Below are 9,219 nucleotides of genomic sequence, written 5' to 3'. Positions count from 1 at the left end.
CACACACACACACACAGACACACACACAGACACACACACAGAGGACCCTTAATTAAGCAGCGCAAGGCTTAACATTTGCCACCACGAAGGAGACGGGAGGAGAAGCGCGTTAAGAAACTCGTGGAAAGCACAATATGGAAACGGTGCGAGAGCGCCACCTGCTGGCCTTTAATGGAGAAGAAAAAGGTAGAAGAAATCCCAGCGGGAAGAATTCAGACGGAACAGGCTTTGAGGAAGAAAACGTTGTAAATGTCACCGCGATAGTAAGTATAGCAGGAGTCTTCAAACTTGGCTCTATAATGACTTGTGGACTTCCACTCCCAGAATTCTTCAGCCAGCGTGCCTGGCTGAGGAATTCTTGGAGTTGAAGTCCACAAGTCATAAAAGGGCCAAATTTGAAGACCCCTGAAGTATACAGTAGCATATAGAGGAAGCTTGTCAGGCTCTGCCAGGGAGGAAAAAGACTCGCTTAGTGTCGCCCGTCCTCCGCCTTTTATCGCAAAATAAAACATCTCCCCAGCCCTTGTAAGGAGATATAAAGAAACCAGCTACTGGAGTCCAGTGCTTCTCTCTCTCTCTCTCTCTCTCTCTCTCTCTCTCTCTCTCTCTCTCTCTCTCCTCCTCCTCCTCCTCCTCCTCCCGGGTTTGGTTTGAAAGGGACGGGTGAGATACGCTGCAAGAGGGCTTTGCATCTCTCATGTCTTACGAAGGGGAGGGTCCAACCGGTCAGAGCAACAGAGACCTAGCTCTTTGTTGAAGAATTGGTCATAAACGTTTTACAGGTACTTTGGCAGGGAGAGAAAACAAGCTCCTGGCAGATATAAAATACGGATCAGGTGGGCGTGGTTCCAAAGAGATCTATGAACGATAATCTGACATATTGTGAGTGAAGAAGAGCAGCATTGGCCTTTCTCAATGTGGAAAAAGCTTTTTGTCCTCTGGAAGAGTTGTTTCTGCTTTGGATGTGAAAAGGGACTCTTGACACCTTTCACTGTGGATTCAAAGAATTGATTGAATTTTACCGGAAATCATATTGAATTTCTTCACAATGGAAATGATAGTTAACTATAGGAATACACATCAGTGTCTACAATAACTTCACACTGGATAGCTAGGGTGTGGGTTCCGACTTCTTGCTTGCCCCAGAGGGGGAAGACTAGACAATGGAACGAAACTTTAAGGGTGCAGGAACAGAGGAGGGAGGACAGCACAGAAATCCTAGGCTGGAAGGGGGCCCGGGGGGGCTTTTAGCCCAGCCCCCCTGCTCAGGGCAGGAGCCTTAAACTCTCCCAGGCAAATGGGATGAAGGAAAGGAGTCAAAAAAAAAAAAAAGAGGAAGAACTTCTTGACAGCTGTCAGTCAGGAGAGGTTCCGCCCGAAGGCCTCCTTCAAACAGAGGCTGAGAGTCGTCCAGTGGGGACGGTGGGGCGGATCCTGCAGCTTTGGAGCTGATCACCTGTTAAGTCGCTTCCAGCTCTGCGTCCTACGCTAGGTTCCTCCTGGACACGGATTCTGCCAAAGGATGGCCCCCCCCCGAACCTTTCGACGGTATCCACGGAGCAGTCCGAAGGGGAACCGGTCCCCATCCGTTGGAACCGAGAAAATACTGAGCACCTGAAGTTGAGGGTCTTAAGGACTCGGTCGGTACGACTCCCCTTTCGCTCTCTACGACCGAGTCCTTAAGACCCTCAACTTCAGGTGCTCAGTATTTTCTCGGTTCCAACGCTACCCCTGCATTAGGGTAAGGGGTTGGTTAGTAGAATATCCTTTCTTACACTTAAGCAGCCCTTTAGATTCCTGCCTGCTGCATCAGGGTTTAAAAGCAATCGCCCTTTCCCCACAATTCTTCCCTAGTAAAAAATGCTGCTTTGGGCCTTCAAACGTGAACGGTCTATGGCCAGGGGTAGGCAACCTTGGCTCTTTTGTGACTCGTGGACTTCAACTCCCAGAATTCCTGAGCCAGCCATGCTGAGGGGAAAGCGAGAGATGCTGGCTCAGGAATTCTGGGAGTTGAAGTCCACGAGTCACAAAAGAGGCCAAGGTTGCCTACCCCTGCCCTTGGCTGTGCGTGGCACCGGACCCGGACTCTGAGGGGGGCGCCAGGCGGCAGCTGCCCAGATGCAAGGCGTTTCCCCGCCCTTCTTTCCAAGGGGCTGCCCTTTCCCGGCGACGCCTCGCCTCATTTAACCGTCTCTTCCAGAATTAATCGACGCCGCTTTGCTCCGGCTCTTCCCAGGGCTGCCTTTGCCACTGGCGGAGCGCGTTTCCTCTGCCAGGCAGCGAGGCGGGGGAGGGCGAGGCTTTGGCCCCCCGAAGCAGCGAAGCCAACCGGCCCGGCCCGCGCGTGCAGCCATCCCACGGACTCGAGCGACCGCCTCGGCCTCGGCTGCTCTGAGCGGCCACGTTCACGTCCCCTCCAACTTCTCGGCGCCGCCGCCGCGGGCCGGGTCTTCAGCTCTCCTGGGAAGGCGCGCGGGGCCGATCCCCGCCCACGAGAGGCCGGGTTGCCCACCAGGATCGGGCCACGGCGCGCGAGGAGCGGAGAGGCCGCTCCGGAAAGGGCTCCGCTGCCGGCCGCGCCCAGCCCTCAAGCGGCCCTGGGGAGAGAGCGCGGCCGGGGGTCGGGCCCGGCAGAGCGCGACGTCTCTCTCCGGCAGGCAGGCCGGCCTTTCCGCGGGCGAACAGAAGCCGAAGCCCTGCTTGTCAGCCCCGGCTTTGCGGTGGTGCGCGGAGCCCGAGAGCGGCGGGAGCCAGCCCCGCCCCGCCCGGCCTCTCTGGGCCCGAGGACCGCCGAGCCTTTTCGTCCCCGACGTTTTTGCTCGCCGCCTGAGTTTGGCGAAGCGATCGACTTAGGGTTGCCAGGTCTGCTTCCCAAAAATAGCGGACAAGCGGGGGGGGGCGGTTAAGTAGTAAAAAAAAGTAGACTGTACAGCTTTAGATTACGTACCATTTCATCATAAAGCTTTTGAATTAAAAAAAAATGTCCACTATTTTGTGAAAAAAAAAATAGTGAACATAATGTGAAAAAAAGTGGACTGTCCACTCAAATAGTGGACACCTGGCAACCCTAGATCGACTCCGGCCGCGGCGAGAAAAACCTTTCCGGAGGCGGAACGTTAAGCCTTCGCTCTAGTCTAGCGGGAAAAAAAGGGGGACGGAGCCGGGCCTCTCCCGGCGTCTTCTAGGCGGCGACTGGGCGCCTTGAGAGGGAAAAGCGGGACTCGGCGCCCTTCGGCTCCGATCGGCCCTGAGCCCCAGCAGCCCTCCGGCGCGGCCTCTGGGCTGGCAGCTCCGGCCCTGCGTCTCCGTCTCGGGCGGGATCCAGACGTTTTGCACCTGCCGCGTCTCTCTCCAGCCTTTCCTGGAGACGTTGCCGGAGTCCTGCTTGGTCACTCGCCCTGGCACTCTCTCTCTCTCTCTCTCTCACACACACACACACACGCACGCACCCAGTGCTACCATTCTGTGCATTATGTGAGCAAATGTGGAAAAAGGCCCGGATAGGCCGTGGAAGTAATCAGTTTCTAAAGCGGTAAGATAATGGTAAAATGAGTAAGGCTGGAAGACAGCCTCGCCAAGCCAACCCCCTCCGCCCCCCACCAGAAAACACCCCTCGAACGGAATCTTGAAGTCCGTGGCTCCCTGCCCAGCTGCACTTTGAGTTTTTTCCCCTAACGTTCAGCTGAAAGTCTCCCATGCTCGGGGACCCCAGCGAATAATTATCGTTAGCTTTTTTTTCTTGCTGAAGTTCGGCTTCCCTGTATATACCATTTCTCCAGGTTCTCTGGGGCAACTGAAGTTGGCCTAAGTCAGAGGTGCCGCTTCGGATATTCCCCAGCCTTGCCCCGGGATCCGGTGTGATATACAGTCTTCCTACAAAGACACGCTGAAAGCATCTCTCAAGTCCCTGGATATCGACACCATCTCTTGGGAACTCTTGGCGCATGATCGACCGACATGGCGTACCCTGGTTTACCAGGGGTGCCAGACGTATGAACACAGGAGGACCATCTTGTAGCAAGAGAAGCGAGCACTCCGTAAAGCCAGAGCTGCAAATGCTGAAGCAACAGTGTCCACATTTCTCTGTTCAGTATGTGGCAGAACATTCCGTGCTAACATCGGTCTAATCAGCCATCTACGGACACACCGCTGATGGCCCACAAATCCATAAGATGTCAAGGTCTTCATCGAAATCGATGGATGAACAACTGTACGCTTCTCCCAGAGCGACCGTTTCTCTTGCAACAGTTGGTTGCTCAGCTGACAAAGGTGACCTGTCCAAGGGCAGAAGGAGCACCCCCTCACGCCCCCCCCCCCAGGTTACGGCAGCTGCAGCGCTAGTGGCTGGCTAGGGAGGAGGAAGAGGCGGGACTAAAGTTAGGGACAAGGCAGAAAAACCCGCTGCCCTCCCACCCAGCCATCCAGGAGTGGCACAAGGATGTGTTTCCAGCATCCCCCGGTTTTAGACAAGCTCATACTGACGTGGTTCTGGGCTTGGGGTCTTTTCTGTTTTTCTTTGGCATTTTTTTCCTGCTGCAACTTTTGGGGTAGGGGGCACCATCAGCTCTATGCCCTGTAATTACATACGGTCGGTAGTCCTCAAGGACATTTGAGCCGGGCAGCTATTTGTTCAGTCCCCTTCCTAAAGGCCTTTGCAAAGCAGCTGGGTGATGCTCCCAATCCCGCCTCTCCCCTCAGGTACTGACTTGATTGGCTTGGCCAGTTGACCCCTTTGGCCTATCTACAAAGTGAAGATGGTTGCCCTGCCGGGAACTGTCCAGGGCAGTGGTTCTCAACCTTTTTAATGCCGCGACCCCAACCGGTTGTAAGTCGAGGACTAAACCGGTCGTAAGTCGAGGACTAAACTGGTCGTAAGTCGAGGACTACCCAACTGGTCGTAAGTTGAGGACTTTTCCTGCCCGGGAGCGCCGTGCATGCGTGGTTCTGCCCCCTGCGCCGGTCGAGGCGTAGCTGGCAAGTGGCAGAGACCGAGCAGGCCGACCACCAGCTGGCCCAGCCCAAGGGAGGTAAGGCACCTGCCGGAAAAGGGGAAAAAATGGCGGACAAAAAAAATGGCGGAAAAAAAATGGCGGACAGCCTTGCTTGGCAACCCCCGTGAAATGGTCGATTGACCCCAAATGGGGTCCCGACCCACAGGTTGAGAACCACTGGTCCAGGGCAACAGCCTGCCTGTTTCACCAGAGGTCCCCAAACTGAGGCCAGGACTGCTACTGTGGCAAATGCCAAAACCAACACAATGATTTACCTCACTATGAATCAACCAAGGCCAAAGGCATGCTGGCAGGAGATGGTCTAGGGGTGAACTTGTGAAATGCAAGGAGTGATAGCCAAAGCAAGTTTTGAAGGGCCTCCTCATCTTTGGAGGAACTTCTCCAGAGGCCCTCCCTTGCTCTTGAGGGGCTACCACTTGCCTTTGAGGAGGAATGCCGTGTTTCCTTGGCAGTAGCACATGTGAAATCACAGGAAGTGAATGTTTCCCTCTGCTCTGCCCTCCAGTGAAGCTAGAGCCCAAAAGAGCTCTGCTGATCAGAAACTTGGTCTATTCATCATCTGAACTTCTTCTTGTGAAAATTCTGCTCCTTCATAACCTGGATGCTTGGACCCAGGGACTATGGCTTGAATTATATTTTGGCTCACTCCTCTGGACCTTTGAGTACCAAAGTCCATCTAGGCAAGCTAGGGACTCTGGGGCTGGCGAGGACCATATGTGCCATCACCTGCACTCGGCTGCCCCAAGCAACTCTGATTGCTCACCAGTGTGTGTCTGCTCAGAACAAACAGGTAGGTTGTGGGGAAAGCTTCAGAAGTACCACAATTTATTCTGTATATTTAATTCCAATAGCTATCTACTATCTTATCTATCTATCTCTATCATCCACCTATCATCTATCGTCTGTCATCTATCATTATCTGTCTGTCTATCTATCTATCTATCTCTATTTATCATCCATCTATCATCTATCTATCTATCTATCTCTATCATCCATCATCTATCATCTATCTGTCTGTCTGTCTGTCTGTCTGTCTGTGTCTGTCTATCTATCATCTATCTATCTATCTCTATTTATTATCCATCTATCATCTGTCTGTCTGTCTATCTATCTCTATCATCCATCATCTATCGTCTGCCATCTATCATCTGTCTGTCTGTCTGTCTGTCTGTCTGTCTGTCTGTCTGTCTGTCTGTCTGTCTGTCTGTCTGTCTGTCTCTATCTATCTATCTATCTATCTATCTATCTATCTATCTATCTATCTATCTATCTATCTATCTATCTATCTATCTATCATCTATGAAATTCTATAAATACTAAAGCCACAGTGTTGCTTCAGAAACAAGATCAAGCATGACAAAGGCCTAGCCAGCATATGGAAGCATCTCATCCCATAATTTTGATTACTCACATACAAAGCAATAGTATTCTCCCCAACCTCTTCTCCTGGTGCAATTCTCTCTCCCTCTCCCTCCCCCCCTCTCTCTGTGTGGATGGATGGAGTGGAGACCAATTGAATAACTTTAATTATAATGCTAATAATAATTGCTTGGATATACTAGTCAACACAGTACAGCATCCCAGGTTCTTGGGAAGAACCTGATGCATTTGACGGCCAACACCAGCTAAAGAACTGGCAGCTGTGACTTCACATTGTTGTTTACATAATAATTTCAGTTTCCATGTATGTGTGCTAGAGACAGCCTCATGACAGATTTCAGAAGGTAAGGGAAGGGAGGTTTCCTGTTTTGGCTTTAAAATATTGAGCACAGAAAGGAGAAGACGCAATTAAGAGGAGAGAGATAATTAAGAAGGACAAAGAAAAGGAGAACTCAGCAGCTGCATCCACATCAGCTGCAAGAGTAGTGAAGAGGACACTGAACTTTTGCAAAAAAAAAAAAAAAGAGCTGTGCCTCATCTGACATTTCTTCTCTTTTGCTGGTACCAAGTTCTGTAGTCAATGATTGGATATGGAAAATAACAAGAACCGCATCCAGTGGCAGCAGTGGGAGCTCAGATGGTTCATGACTAATGGAAATATTCACCTAGATCAGTGATGGCGAACCTTTTAGAGACCGAGTGCCCAAACTGCAACCCAAAACCTACTTATGCATCGTCGGGTGCCGGCTGGGTGTGGCCCATTGGGTGGGTGTGGCCCATTGGGTGGGTGTGGCCCATTGGATGGGCATGGCTGCAGTGGTAACGGCAGACTGGGTGGGACTAAAAAGTTCAATCAATCAATTCCAACTTTGCAAGGTCTTTTTTTTTCCCTGCGAGAAGTTGAAATTGACTGATTGATTGAACCTTTTTTTTTTTTGCACACGGCGGCGGAGGCCTAAAGCGAAAAGGTTTTATAAAACCCAGCTGAAGGCCTAGGACTGGGGCGACGGCGCGCGTGCCCACAGAGAGGGCTCTGGGTGCCGCTTCTGGCACCCGTGCCATAGGTTCGCCACCACTGACCTAGATGCCACAGGAGGTGCCCACCTGTGCTACCCACAGTATAGAACTCACATGCTTTCTGAAGAGCGCTTCTGCTGGTAGCAAAACCATCCACAGTGGAGCGGCAGAGACCAACGTGGAGATTAAAGTCCCCAAAATCAAGGGGTGGGGAACAGCCCCAGAAACTAGCGGCCTGAGGCCACCTTCTGGCAGCTGGAAAAAAAACCCGGAGCTGCTCCTTGGTGTGAAAAGCCTGTGCATCACGAACTGTGCATCAGGGGAAGAGAAAGCAATGGGGACTGTAAATCTTCGGATCTGACCGGACGGAGCCAGGCAGAATGCGGGTGTGGGGGGGAAACTGGCTGCTCTTCTGAAGCAGGCACAGAGGGACCCAGGCTCAGAAAAAGTGGAGGTGGGTGATCTCTGGGTGGGGGGAGCGGTATACAAGGGGCATCCTGTTTTCTGGTGGGAAAAGCTGAACACGCCTGGAGGGTGTGTGTGTGTGTGTGTGTGTGTGAACACATCTCTGTTCCCCCCCCCCCCATATCCCTTGTTGGTATGCATTCCCTGTATTTCTTCTTCTTGCTTCCACCAAATGTAGAAGCATTTGAAGAGAGTCCATTCACTGCGCCCAATGGGCCACTCCAGGCCAGCAGCCAGAAAGCTGGAGCATTGCCCAGGATCTTTTCAAGTCTCTCCGAAGCCCTTCGGCTGAATTCGCACCCCTCCCTCTTTCTCTGCCGCCTGCCACTCTGCTGCTGCTGCTGCTGCTGCTCTCACTGGAACGTCGAGGGAGCTCTGGGCAGCAGCCTGTGGGTACAGGTTGGGCCCCCTTTCCTGCGGCATTAATGGACCAGCTTACCTAAGGTTGTTTGGGGTTAGCCTGGAATATCTTCTCATCCTCAGAGGTTGCTGGAACCTGTTTGAAAGTTGCTTAGTGCAAAATGGACCAGTTTGAGGTTTCCCCCACAGTCTACAGTTCCTTAAACCCAGGAGATATAAAAGAATTTGCAGGGATCAGAAACAAAATCATGCATCAGCAGCTGCCACCAACGTGGGGCAGGAGATTGAATAGAATAGAGCTGGAAGGGATCTTGGAGGTCTTCTAGTCCAGCCCCCCCCCCCGGTCAAGCAGGAGAATCTATACCATCTCAGACAGATGACTGTCCAGCTTCTTCTTAAAAACCTCCAGTGATGGGGCGCCCATGATTTCTGGAGGCAAGCTGTTCCCCTGGTTAATTGTCCTCACTGTTAGGAAGTTTCTCCTTAATTCCAGGTTGCTTCTCTCTCTGGTCAGTTTCCAACCATTGTTTCTTGTCTTTCCTTCTGATGCTTTGGTGAATTACGTGACCCCCCTCTTCTTTGAGACAGCCCTTCAAATACTGGAAGACTGCTATCATGTCTCCCCTATTTCTTCTTTTCTTTAGACTAGCCAACCCAAGTCCCGCAGCTGTTCTTCATGTGTTTTAGTCTCCAGGCCTTGGATCATCTTAGTTGATCTTCTCTGAACTTTTTCCAAGGTCTCAACATCTTTTTGTGGATCAGGAAGCCCTTTCCAGACAGGACTTGCCATGTGCCCCAGTGGCCCTTGGGGTGGGAGGCTCCTTAGAGAGGGCTATCTCCTTGAGATTCAGCAAGAACCCCAAGAAGGTCATCCCCAGAAAATCTGGCCACAATTTTAGCCTAAAGTGGAATAGAATGTGGAGGTATGGAAATATAGCAGTACTATTCAATCCAATACCCCAGGGAAGAGATGTACAGATTTCTC

Source organism: Protobothrops mucrosquamatus, unplaced genomic scaffold, assembly GCF_001527695.2.
Source record: "Protobothrops mucrosquamatus isolate PMUCROS unplaced genomic scaffold, P.Mucros_1.0 scaffold1001, whole genome shotgun sequence".
NCBI lineage: Eukaryota > Metazoa > Chordata > Lepidosauria > Squamata > Viperidae > Protobothrops > Protobothrops mucrosquamatus.
Note: the sequence above shows the minus strand (reverse complement) of the source record.